At 34.3% G+C, this 14,818-nt stretch overlaps 1 protein-coding gene and 1 long non-coding RNA gene across 2 annotated transcripts in view; both read left to right on the top strand.

Annotated features, from left to right (window-relative positions):
• zc3h3 (zinc finger CCCH-type containing 3) overlaps positions 1–14,818 on the top strand; it is a 103,206-nt gene that overhangs the window by 14,215 nt on the left and 74,173 nt on the right. The gene's annotated exons all lie outside the window — the stretch shown is intronic.
• On the top strand, positions 1,991–7,350 carry LOC137094305 (uncharacterized). The gene is made up of 4 exons (XR_010908637.1): positions 1,991–2,291; positions 2,603–2,644; positions 4,715–4,779; positions 7,075–7,350. It is a non-coding gene; the product is annotated as an uncharacterized lncRNA (long non-coding RNA).

Here is a 14,818-nt window from a genome sequence, read left to right as displayed (position 1 = left end):
CAACCATTATTTTAAGGATCATATCCTTCATGACAAATTACAGTAATTCTCAGTTTTTAATACAGGAAATTACCTTATTATTTATACAGTAATTTTTTCTATTTTCATAAATTACATAAAATTCATGCAAAATTACAAACAATATCTGTAAATTAACAACTTGACTATTATTTTAAGGACTATATCATTAATGACAAATAACAGTAATTCTTATTTTTTATACAGGAAAATGACTATTATTTAAAGAGTAGATCTCTGTTTTCATAAATTTGATAAACATTAATGTAAAATTACAAACAATATCTGTAAATTAATATTTTGACTGCAAGTTTTAGTATTAAATCATTAATGACAAATAACAGTAAATCAAATATTTATGAGAAAATCACTATATTATGGTATTTTTTCTGTTTTCTTAAATTATATACAAATTCAACTCTGGCCTAGATGAAGAAAGCCAAGAATTCTGACAAAAGTAAAATAAGTATCAGGAAAAAACAAATGATAGTTAAACACGTTTATTTTTGTCAAAACCTTGGAAAAAAACACATTTGAAAATAAAGCATTCTTCTATTAAATTCGGGAGTTAAAAGGGATGGTTCACCAAAAAAAATAAAATAATTGTCATTATTTACCCATCAAACCTGTACAAGTTTCTTTTTCTGTTTGAACACAGAAGCTGTTATGAAGAATGTTGGTAACCAGACAGCTAACTGACTTCAAACTGACCTCCATAACAGTAGTCGATGACAGTCAGCTGTCTGGTTACCAACATTCTTCATAACAAACAGAAAAAGAAACTTGTACAGGTTTGGTGGGTAAATGATGGCCTTTTTTCGCCATGATTTGCACATGAGCATCAGAATTGGACCACAAAGCACGAATCCTGATGAATCATGTGTGCTTTTACATCACGTGGATGGCCGGGTGCGTGTGCGTGGCTTACCTGGGGAACACATGGCCCCAGGATGCACTATGGGAAGAAGGCGAGCCGGCGGAGGCAGTGTGATGCTTTGGGCAATGTTCTGCTGGGGAACCTTGGGTCCTGCCATCCATTTGGATGTTCCTTTAACACGTCCCTACCTAAGCATTGTTGTAGACCGTGTACACCCTTTGATGGAAAACGGTATTTCCTGGTGGCTGTGGCTGTGGCTCTTCCAGCAGATAATGCTCCTGACACAAAGCAGAGGTGTTGTCTTGGCCTCAAAATTCCCCAGATCTCAATCCAATCGAGCATCTGTGGGATGTGCTGAACAAACAAGTCTGATCCATGGTGGCCCTGCCTCGCAACTTACAGGACTTAAAGGATCTGCTAACATCTTAGGGGTCAGGGCTGTTTTAGCAGCAAAAGGGGGACCAACACAATATTAGGAAGGTGGTCATAAAGCCTCATCTGTGTATGGTGTAACTTGTATGGAATTATGGCAATATTAGCAAACAAGTGTTGCTTTGGACAGAGCATCCACCCTAAATCAACAAGTTATGTTATAGTGCCACACAGTAAAAGGGAAAATGAAAGTTGACAATAGGCAAGATTATTTCTAAAGGAAAGGTCAGTAATTTGTACAAATGTAAAAGGGTCATTATAGGTCACATGAATGTAACTGTAATGCCACCAAGATGCAGAAATTGAAATTAATACATATGCAGTGTTTACGCTGTATGTGTTTAGCAGAGTAGGGGTTGGTATATATATATATTATATATATATATATATATATATATATATATATATATATATATATATATATATATATATATATATATATATATATATATGTATGTATGTATATTTATGTATATATATATATATATATATATATATATATATATATATATATATATATATATATATATATATATATATATATATATATATATATATATATATATATATACACACACACACAATTTAAACAATTCATTAATTCATTGTCTCTCTGTATTGCTTTGAGCATGATTGGTTATTCTGACTGTCATCCGGTATACTGGCCAATGACAAATGCGCGCGCCTTTTACAGGTCAAATTTGAATTATACGTTTGTTGTAGAGTGAGTGTGTGCGCTGCTAACGTTAACGTTACTGCTCGGGCATCTGTAATGCAGTAGCTAACTTCGGTTCTGTTCGGTTTTACATGGATTTCTACTTGGTTATTTTTTTAAAAAATGTTTTATATTTTGGGCGAATTTAAGTTGCGGGATGTTAATGGAGGACAAAAGAAGAAAGAAAAAAGAAAAAAATTCATATGGGCAACTTTTACCAACGTAACGGACATATTGGAACTGCAGAAGGTAAGTTAACTAACGTTAGTTTTATTTTTATTTTTTAAAATCTTCTGTTACATCAAGATATAAATGTTTAAGTGATAATCAAATCGCGATTACCCCAATAACGACATTAGTAAGTTGCATACTGTAATCATTAACTACCAGCTATCGTTATTGTCGTTGTTTGCATGTGTTAATATTATAAGCTAGGTTTGAGATAAAAAAAAATCAATATAGAAGCTTTGGATTGAGTGAACTGACTTTTGAAAATACCTCTGTTAGTAAGTAAGTTAAATAGCTAATATTGTTGTGTGTTTGTTTCCCTCATGAACCAGAAATTTTGGGAAGAAAATCCAGCCTCACGATCTTCAGGGGTGGTAAGTATTGTAATACTAACACGAAGACAGTGAATTGATAACGTTAACGTTACTGATATGCACAGTAGTAACGTTAGTCATTTTATTGGAAGTTTGTCGTTATGTTAATATTTAATTTCATTTGTTGAAGATATGAAGGTCATTCGTGTGGGAGACAACACATGAAAACAGAAGTAACGTTTCACATGTAACGTTAATTCAGGTTTAGACAACATGTGTGAGTAAATGATAAGAGAATTCTCATTTTTGGGTGAGCTATGTTTTTAGGGTCTTGTTTCCAATCTTGGAGTCATTAGAGCATACTTTATATCTTTTGGAGATCATAGTCATGTTTCCCTTATGTGCCATATAAACGTGGGGAACATAGGAATGACCCCCAATGAACCCAGAGTTGCCAAATTATAAGTGTTAAAGGGATAGTTCACCCAAAAATGAAAATTAGCCCATCATTTACTAACCCTCAAATCATCCTAGGTGTATATGACATTCTTTTTCTTTTGTAATATAATTGTATTCGTCTGGAAGAAGAATCATATACTTCCTAGGATGATTTGAGGGTGAGTAAATTATGGGCTAATTTTCATTTCTGGGTGAACTATCCCTTTAAACCCCTCCATTCAAATATAAAAATGCACATAGTGCCTCTGGCACAACCTGAATATGAATCCCTATTCTCTATGACTATTACATCATGCTGGCCGCTAAGATTTGTTACACTAGGGGTGTCACTCCCACAAAATATTCAAGGATGTTGTTCAGTTATTTAGTATTATTATGAATTCTGGTTAAAATCATTAACTATGAATTTTGTTGAACTTCGAAATAAGCACATTGCATGGCATCATTACTCCAGTCTTCAGTGTCACATAATTAAAATATGCTGATTTGCCATTGAGATTTGGGGAGTTTGGAGGCCAAGTCAACACCTCAAACCCGTTGCTGTGCTCCTCAAACCATTCCTGAACCACTTCGCTTTGTGGCAGGGCACATTATCCTGCTGAAAGAGACCACAGCCACCAAGGAAAGGGTTTCCATGAAAGGGTGTAAAATAGTCTGCAACAATGCTTAGGTAGGTGGGACGTGTTAAAGTAACATCCACATGGATGGCAGGCCCCAAGGTTTCCCAGTAGAACATTGCCCAAAGCATCACACTGCCTCCGCCGGCTCGCCTTCTTCTGGTGCCATGTGTTTCCCAGGTAAGCGACACACCTGGCCATCCACGTGATGTAAAAGAACACGTGATTCCTCAGACCAGGCCACCTTCTTCCATTGCTCCGTGGTCCAGTTCTGATGCTCGCGTGCCACTGTTGGTGCTTTCGGCGGGGTCAGGGGTCAGCATGGGCACCCTGACTGGTCAGTGGCTATGCCGCCCATACGCAACAAACTGCGATGCTCTGTGTATTCTGACACCTTTCTATCAGAACCAGCATTAACTTCTGGAGCAGTTTGAGCTCCAGTAGCTCGTCTGTTTGATCGGACCACACGGGCCAGCCTTCGCTCCCCACGTGCATCAATGAGCCTGTGCCATGAGCCTGTGGCCGGTTCTCCTCTGTTCCTTCCTTGGAGCACTTTTGATAGATCCTGACCACTGCAGACCGGGAACAGCCCACAAGAGCTGCAGTTTTGGAGATGCTCTGACCCAGTCGTCTAGCCATCACAATTTGGCCCTTGTCAAACTCGCTCAAATCCTTACGCTTGCCCATTTTTCCGGCTTCTAACACATCAACTTTGAGGACAAAATGGTTACTTGCTGCTCACTTCAATTTTCACTATATATATATATATATATATAGTATCCACAGTGTGTACGGCTTTCTTATATATATATATATATATGTATGTATGTATGTATGTATGTATGTATATTTTTTTTTTTTTTTTTTTAGCAACATAAAAATATGATGAAGCTTGTGCTTGTCTTTGAGAGATTAAAATTATGTTTGACTGCCTGTTTCTTTCCAAGTATTTTTGACATTTCCTTTTCCAACTGTGATAACTGCTAATGATAAAACTTTAAAAGTAGATAAAGCTCATTTTAACTTTTTTTTATTTTATTTTCCTTTTCTTTAGATCAAGCATCGGAACAATGTTTACAGGGCAGAACAGGTACCAACAGAGAAACAAGTACATCACTAGTAAGTATCAATGCAGTATATAAAACCATAGACCATAAAGGTATAATGCACTCCAAAATGCTCTATTTTCCCTCCATCATGCCATCCCAGCTTTCCACAGATTGTTGGAAAAGTGATTCATCTTTGTGAGTCCATATAGGCCTACAGTGTGTGCATAATTACACAAGGTGATATTCTGATCTTATTTTTTTCCAAGCACATTTTACCCATTTCACACAAGTGTGCCACACAAGTCCTAAAAACTGACTTGTTGTCCATCTTTTTTACATTCTATGATTCCACACCATATTAATCTTGATAACTACTATTAATTTATTAAATCATTTATAAGGGATGTATAATTAAAGAAGGCTGAAAGTGAAAAAGGTAAAATGGGCTAAAAAAGAGATTTAACTCAGACTGAAGAGTCAAAAATTATTAAAATGGAATGATGCAATACTAATGCAATAATCAAAATTAAGGTGTGACCATTGGACAGCAAAATGCTTATTGATTCAGCAGGGTCATACAAAAACAGGCCGATTTTCCAGAACTGCAACCTACCTGGAGTCTCCTGAAGTGCAAGGTGTCCTGACATCTCAGACACTTCAGTTAGGTAAAGAATCCTAAAAAACACCATTTAATAAGAATCAAACATGAAGACATACATAATAGACAGATTGAGAGTGACTCTTGTGATTCTTATTAAGTGGGGGTCATATTTCAGGGTTCTTAAAAGTCTGATATCCTGACACCTTGCACTTCTGGAGACTATGTAGGTTGCAGTTCTGGTGGTGTCTGGTCCTGTGGTTCTGGAGACTAAAGGGTTCCTGATGGTTCACAACTAATTCACCTTAATTCATATTTGTTTTAGAAGTTAATTTATTTCTTCACCTGTTTTTTTTGCTGAATCGATGTTTTGCTGTCCAATGGGCATGCCTTAATTGTGCAATTTCTAGTATTGCATCTTTCTCATGGGTATTTTAAAAAAGGACGTTCCAGTCTAAGTTAAATCCTTTTTTTTTGCCCAGTTTATCTATAAATGAAAACCTGTGTAATAATGATGCACACCTGAATACAAGACATTTTTCACTCCGAGCCTTTCTTAAAAAAAATATATCACTTATAATTTTGGATTTGAATTGGTAAAATGTGCTTAGAAAAATAAATCTGAATATAAACTTGCATTATACTAAAGCATGCTTCAGAAACTACATAATAATAATAAGTTATCTTATCATGTGAGCTTCACAATTCTCTTGGATTATTGTCATGATGTGTATACTGACGTGTTTGTTAAAAAAATGTTATACAAATGACAATAATTTATTGAAAAATCCCTGTTTGCACAATTCTACGAAAACAACTAAATAACTCTGTATTAATACATTCTAGACAAGTGATTTGGCAATTCCATTGGTAAAGAATGCATATGTGCGCAGACCTACCTTGTCTGCGCACATATGCATTCAAACACGCATACCTATAAACTAAACATGTAATGCGCATATGTGTCCATCACCATTAAGTTTACACAGAGATAACGGTATTGTTTTCAAAAACATTGTGTTTTCAGGCCACCAGAACTCCATTGTTGTGTAAATGAATGTCCAAAACGCGTTGTGTAAACGTCCCCTTATAAAGCATATATATTTTTTAAAAACCTTGTCATTTTTTAATTGAATTTGCCTAATTAAACTCATCTGAACCACCTAATCAAGGTTTTCAGGACTACCAGAACATTCCAGGCAGATGTTTAGAGCTACACTCTGCAGGAAATTCTACACACAAACTGAAGGGATAGTTGACACCAAAATTAAAAGTCTATCAATCACTTACTCACCCTCATGTTGTTCCAAACATGTATGACTTTCTTTATTTTGATCAATTTGTTTTCAGTGTTTTTTTTTTTTTTCTCCATACAAAGGAAAGCAGTTTGGTTGCCAACATTCCTCAAAATATATCAAGAAATAATTATACAGGTTTGAAACGACATGAGGATGAGTTAACGATGACAGAATTTCCATTTTTGGGTGGTAAACCATCTCAAGTATTTTCATGTCTTTTTAGTTAGTTAAAAAATATGCCGTCATTAATCCTATATTTAATTCCCTTAAAAATATTGAGGGAAAGACCCTCAGCTACCAGACCCTACCAGATGAAACAGAAGACAAAAAGAAAACTTTAATTACATTAAATTGAGCTTGTTTAAAGTAAAAAATAATTTAAAAAAAAAAAAAAAACATTTATTTAAAATCTTTTTTTTTTTTTTTTAAGACTTTTCAGAGAATCATAGTGTTCTTTTTTTCTTCCCAGATGCACCAAGGACCCTGCTGATTACTGGTATTTTGAAGGATTGTTCTTTATCTGCTTTATCTTCTGGTAACAAATCATGGATCTTTTTTTTTTTTGTTACTTCTTAAAACGCTTGTTAGAATTCTGAATAAAAGACTGTTATATTTGTAATCAGATATTTTGAGTTAGAGACGGTTTGTGGATTGTACCCCCCTCATTTGTGTTGAAATCCGATGGCTCAGTGAGGCTTGCATAGCCAGCAATGACATTTCGTTTCTCAAGATCCATTAATGTACTAAAAACATATTTAAATTAGTTCATGTGTGTACAGTGGTTCAATATTAATATTATAAAATGACAAGAATATTTTTTGTGTGCCAAAAAAAACTGACCGATTTCAAAACTGCTTCCTGAAGCTTCAGAAGCTTGACACGCTGATCGCGTGTAAAACCGCCAAACTGCTGAAATCATGTGACTTTGGCTCTCTGAACTGCTGATTTGACACACTGATCTATAATGCTCCAAAGCTTCTTGTTTTGAAATCGGGCATCACTATATAAGTCGTTATTTCGTTTTTTTTGGAGCACCAAAAATATTCTCATCATTTTATAATATTAATATTGAACCACTGTACTCACATGAACCGATTTAAATATGTTTTTAGTACATTAATGGATCTTGAGAGAGGAAATGTCATTGCTGGTTATGGAGGCCTCACTGAGCCATCGGATTCAACACAAATATCTTAATTTGTGTTCCAAAGATGAACGAAGGTCTTATGGGTGTGGAACGGCATGAGGGTGAGGAATAAGTTACATTATTTTCACTAACCCTTTAACATTTAATAAATAAATGCTGTATAATTTTAATAAACGTTGTACATTTTGTAAAGTGTTACACAGTCTTGTATAGCCATAATCCTAAAGTTTGAGAATTTGATAAAACTATTGTTAATTACTGAAGTAGTTTAAATGTTGTATTTTATTTATATCAATATCAATAATTTAATGATGGAATCATTCCATTTTATTTAGATTGTTTTACATAATTTAAACACTATTAAATTGTGTAAACAAATGCTGCAAATCAGAGTTTGAGTTGATTTGAATTCTTTTTATACTGTTTTCAGACTTATTTTATCTGCCAAAATAAAATAAATAATTTTAAATCTTTATCACGTCTTTGCATTTTATTTAAAGAGTTTGACTGTAATAATCTGGAAAATGCTTGTAAAATAACAGTAATTTTCTGTAGAACTACCATTACCGTCATTTTATTGAAAGAGTTTGACTGTAATAATCTGGAAAATGCTTGTAAAATAACAGTAATTTTCTGTAGAACTATCAGCGCCGTCATTTTATTGAAAGAGTTTGACTGTAATAATCTGGTAAATGCCTGTAAAATTACAGTAATTCTGTGTAGAACTATCAGTGCCGTCATTTTATTGAAAGAGTTTGACTGTAATAATCTGGTAAATGCCTGTAAAATAACAGTAATTCTCTGTAGAACTATCAGTGCCGTCATTTTATTGAAAGAGTTTGACTGTAATAATCTGGTAAATGCCCGTGAAATAACAGTTTTAAACTGTAAAAAAACAATCATAAAAAAATGGTAATTGACTGGCAGCAGCGGCTGCCAAACAAAAACCGTAAAAAAAAGGTAAAACACCTTAATTTAAACAAGGAAAAAATCTGTAAAATAACATTGTTTTTCAATAAATCTTTTAATGAAAATTTCTGTAAAATTATTGTTTTTGCATTTTATTTGAATTAAGATATTTTACTTTAATTTTACGGTTTTTGTTTGGCAGCCGTAGCTGCCAGTCATTTACCATTTTTTTACGAGATTTTTTTTTACAGTGTACTTCCTAATTTTGAACGGACTCTGTCGCTAGTTACGTGCATCCCGTCACCTTTTAAACTGCCATCAATCATCATCACAGTTCTAATCCTCCACATTCTGTTAAATATCCTACCGTATCGAAGAGAAATGTAGCCGCACGTTGATCTGCCATGTGTGTCTTTAATGCAGTCTCCTCGTGTGTTTGCAGTTTAAATTATAATGATGCATTTAAAAGTTAATGGCTAAACGTGTCATTCCAAAAGTTCACAATGCTGCTGCAGGTGAAATATAATGTGGACAACCCTGAATAAATATCTTTTTTTCAGGCTAAATACTGATAAATGATCACTCAAACCCCTTTATCTAAACTTCTCTACTTAACTGTTGGATTCACACATCCGTCATGTTTGTAGTTTTTTTAACACTTTTTTTTTTTAAATCCACGTTTGTATTTCTAATCAAATTCACGTCAAACTCGCAATGGGTTGTAGGTAATATCAGCTGTTAGAGTGTGCATCGGTCTGTACTTCATATTCTGACCGGAAATAGTAAATCATCTGGGTATCTTTTGCATACTCTTTTCAACATACTACGATTTGGGACATACTCATTCTTATTTCGAATACTTCTTAGTATGGATAGTATGCAAATTGGGACGCAGGGTAGGATGAGCAAGAACAACATAGAAAAAACACAAAAGCGTACACAGAAAATAGGATCCACACAAATCATTCAAAAAGAGGGCATTTCACAAAATGCAGAGAAAAACCCAAGTTAACCCACAGTTAATACAACACCATACCACGGTTTTCTGTGGTGTGTGAGCATCAGACTGCGAATATCAGTATGTGTTTGTTTATTTTTTTAAAGAAATTAATTTTCTCAAAAGTGGCTATACTGTTGTTTTTGTAAAAATATTTTACACTATTACTGTTTCTAACCATTTTTGATCAAATAAATGCAGACTTGCTGAGCATAAGATACTATATTTAAAAACAAAAACAGCAACAAAAAATCTAACCAACCCCCATATGCTTTTGATTTAATATTTTGTGGATTGTTTCTTTTATGTTTTTGTAAAACTGTATGCATGTGTGCTGGTTGAAATCTTGTAGAAATAGTACTATGTTTCAGACATATGACAAAAAGTCGTTTACAGTGAATACATTATTAATCTAAATTTTTGATTAAACTAAAATCAGTGCTGTCAAATCGATTAATCATGTCCAAAATAAAAGTTTGTATTACGTAATATATGTGTGTTTTGTTTATAATTATACATTAATTATGTATATATAATTATACACATGCATGTATATATTTAAGTATTGTGTGTGTGCGTGTACGTGTGCGCAAATATTTCTTAAATATATATAAATGTGTTTTATATAAAAGTAATAATTATACAGCGTACACACACATATATATTATGTAAACATGTTTTTATTTTGGATGCAATTAATCGTCATTAATCAATTAGACAGCACTAGTTAAAATATGTTTGACTGATATAAGATGTTTAGAAATCCGAAGAACGGAATTGGTTGACCGCGTAAATTTGGCAATGGGCACCATAGAGCACAGATAATATTTTAGCAGGGTATCTTCTTTATATAAATAGATGTTTACAAATCATTTGGTCAGAATGTAGTAGCATACCACAGTAACACCCAGTATACAACCACAGGACAACTGATCAACCTCAAACTGTTTAACCAAAAGACCTCTGTGTTGGACATGGATTCCTAGTGTGTAATTCGTGTACAGTCACTGACAGACGTAGAGAGACATTATCCAGTGCTCTTGTGCTTTGCTCCTCTCCCCTCTGGTGGCGGGGCCCCAGGCCTCTGACGTCTCCCTTGTCAAACTGTCAGCTGGCCATAAATAAAGCTTCTCATGGCTCTGCCTTGCGTGACACACCCAAGCAGCAACGCAACTAACAGCCACCTGCCAGGCACACCCGTCCCCTGCGCTTATGTGTAAACTGCATGTGAACACCTGCAGATTAAGTGGAACTTTGAGATGTGCGTCTAATATACATTTCCCATGTAAACGTATAAGGACAAGTAGAAATAGAAAATGTGTTTATTGTCAAACTGTTTTTGCACATTGTCACAGTAGAACTAGTTTTGTGTTGTTTGTGCGGTAAAGGGTTGGTGTGTGAGATCATTTGTTGAGTGTTTGTGCCAGCAGTTGAAGGCTAAGTGATGAAAGGTGTAATCCAAACTCCAGTGAAATGGGACACTGCACTTAAACTCTTTCCTTCCCTGTTTTGGGGGTAAATGTTTTCTTGGTATCCTGAGGGGTCTCCAATAACCTACGGGACAGAATAAATCAGAAACCTTAAACAGGACACACCTGCTAATTTTTTAAGAACTTGCACACCATTTCTACCTCCAACGCATGGTTCTTAAAACATGCTTGCTTTTATGATTTATTTGTGATGTGTCAGTCCAAATATAGCTTTACTTGACTAATTAATGTTGACATGTGTGATTGTCATCATCTTGTTTCTGCAGTGAGAACTAATTGCTTTACATCAATTAGGCTGTCCAGTAATGGGCAATAATAATAATAATAATAATAATAATAATAATAATAATAATAATAATAATAATATTAATATTAACAATATTAATAATAATAATTTAATTAATTAACAAATTAAAAAACATATAAATAATTAATAATCCAGTTATTATATATATATATATATATTATGTGTGTTTGTGTGTGTATGTATGTTATATATATATAAACATAAACACATACACACACAAACACACACACACACATAATATATATATTATTATTTTGATTGCATATAAATATTTGACCCGAGAACAATGAGAAGTAATTTTCACATGGATTTTTAATATACCATGGAATAATGACTGAATACATAAGCTTAATCAACAAAATATTGTTTATTTACGTATTTCAGTCCAGCAGACCAGTGCAGTGTTTGCCATTAAGTTAAGCAAAAGCATATTTGTGATATTTGAGGCTCGATGTGCTGCAGTGAAACGCAAATTCCTTGTTGTATAGCTTGCACACAACCATGCTCTTGTCGACACTTCCATCCTTTAGTTTTTTTAAAACACAATTTCCCATCCACGGGGCCAAGCAAAGCGGTCTCATCAGCTTCTTCGTTTATGTTCACACTGGTTTGTTGTTGTCGTGTCTCGTGAACGCTTGTTGGTGTTCCAGTATAATCGGTCCGTCGAAACTCATTAATTGAAAAAACATTCCGCAGTGCAAAAATAAGTGGTTAAAATTGTTATTTATTTTTTTCCGTAATTAATTAACGCGTTAAAGTCCCGGCCCTAATATATATGTATATAAAATCTCACATAAATATAATAAACCGTATATGATTTTTAAAATGTAAGCAGCAAAAAACATTTTCAACATGATTTCTGAAGGATCATGTGACACTGAGGCTGTAATGTAATGATATTGAAAATTCATCTTTGTCCTAAATTGCATTTTTACATTTATTAAAATAGAAAACTATTATTTTAAATTGTAATTTTGTTTAATTTTATTTTTTATTTAAATAAATTCAGCATTAGTGAGATTAAGAAGATTAAAACATATATAATGTTCACAAACTTTTGTCAGGTACTGTATATATATAAAAATATAATAATAATAATGTGTATTTTGTTTTATTTTTAAACTTTGATCAAACTGCTGTTATTTAAGTGTACTTTTTGACGGAACACTGTTGCTTTTATGTCAGTCTTATGTAACACACAACATACTTCACTTAGTTTTCATACAAATGAAATCATGGCAGTTTTCCTACAAATGGCATGTTATAATATTACTTCCTCTTGCCCAAGTCCTTTAAGTTTCCCTTTTCCAGTAATCTGATCATAGCAGCCCCTCCCACACACCCTTCATCTGTCCACACGGAGTGAAGTGTTACCATAATAATCACAGTAAATTGGTATTGCTCTGGAAGCAGACTCTGTGTTCTAAGGCTAGCCAAACACATCTATAATGAGGCTTTTTGGCCCTCTCTGAGAGTGGATTGGATTGGAGTGGGCCAGGCTCATGGGGTCAAAGGTCTCCTACTGGGAGGGGTCAGAAAGAAGGCCTAGAGATTAATGACGTGGGTGTACTTAATTTTCCTTGTTCCACTCTGCCTTATACAGTTGAGTGCGTGAGCCTTTCAAAGAATACTCTATTGGCTGTGAGCGCAAATAGATTTCTGATTCACATCTATTCAAGTCACTCGCACATGTCCTGTTGTCTGCAAACTGTCCAGGTGGACAGTGTGCTCTGACTTCAACGGACACTTCTGATGATGAAAATTATTGTTGTGGAATGCAGACGTATACTTTGGGCTTAAAGTCCCCCTGTAGTCAATAGTTTTATCCCTTAAAACTCATCTTTTTATAACCTAAAATAAATTAGTTTTTTTCCCCACTGGATTTAAAAAAAATCATGCCTTAAAATAACGAGTGCGTGAAGTCGGACAGCCATTGTGTGTACATCAGCTGTACACTCGTTATTGTGGTGCAATGTGAGATTGAATGAGTGCACTCAATAGCGTCCACTATGATAGCGTCCACTACAAATTGCTGTCTCCTCAAATAATAGTGTTTATAGAGGGCGATTTCAGATTCAGCCCTTGATTACAGCAGAGAATTCAAACTTCACGCAGCACGCGCATGAGCGGTTTCTGCACAGAGCGCCATGATGAGATTAACAACGCTCACCACATGGATCATAGATCAGATTTAGAGCGGAGCGAGTGTGTTTAAGTTTTTATCGACCTATTTCATATACTCTAGTGCTCTAAACTTGAACTAGCATGCGTGTATGGACACGTTTCATCACTACTTTTTCAAATGAAATGTAAAGGACACATTATACAGCCTGATCACTACAGCGATGACACCATAGATTATTCTGCTACACGAAATACAATGATGGAAGTTAATAAACAGACTGATAATTCAAATAATATTGGGCAAAAAAGTAACTGCTTTATGTCATTTGTTCAGAGACTAGTTCTTAAATGTATTGAAAATATCCTAGACCTTTTAAATGTTCTTCCTCGTTTTGGCAGTTTGTTATTATATAGGGTTCGATTTTTAAACCGCGAAACCGATATAATTTAGAGAAAATACTGTCATAAATTTTTGGTCATGCCGCCCAGTACTAGTCAACAACTAATAAAAACGTAGTTCTGTGTTTATTAGCTGGTTTGCTGTACACCTTGTCCCATATCAGCTTTTAGACATTGTTCTGTTTTTGTTATAAGTAAGAAATGAAAAGGCGACTGCTTTGTTCAATACAAAGTCAATGAAGAGCATTGGATTGTTGCCTAAATGCACTCTGTCTCTATAGTTAATGATATAATAAGACTGCATCGTGACCAGATTGGTTAGGTAGTTTGTGACGTAAGGAACAGCAGTGTTTTTAAGACACTTTTTTTCACTGCAATTTTACGATGAAAATTCTCCGCATTGATGTTGACTTATTAATTTGCACACGGTTTGTCTTAAAGCATATTTAAATCTTCAGGCCTCCTTCCAAACCACATTAAGGCACTCCTTTCTGATGAAACCACAAAGGTCATGTTTACAGGGGGGTTGTGCTTCCAGAAAAAGAGTCTAGATAACACATCATTCACTTGCTCTGATGGTCTTGAAGCTCTACTCAACCTGTTACACTTTCTAACTCTTCAAAGGTGACACATGATTTTTTCTTTTGGTTTGTTAATATTACAAGGAAACTTGGCCTATATATACTAGGCCTATACTATATATATATATATATAGTATATATATATTATATATATATATATATATATATATATATATAATGCTATTTTAAGTTCTCCCACTTGGAAATCATGGAGGGGTCTGAAATTGTCATCGTAGGTGCATGTCTACTGAGAGAGACA

This window comes from Pseudorasbora parva, chromosome 12, assembly GCF_024679245.1.
Source record: "Pseudorasbora parva isolate DD20220531a chromosome 12, ASM2467924v1, whole genome shotgun sequence".
Taxonomy (NCBI): Eukaryota; Metazoa; Chordata; class Actinopteri; order Cypriniformes; family Gobionidae; genus Pseudorasbora; species Pseudorasbora parva.
This window is presented reverse-complemented; position numbering and strand designations above follow the sequence as displayed.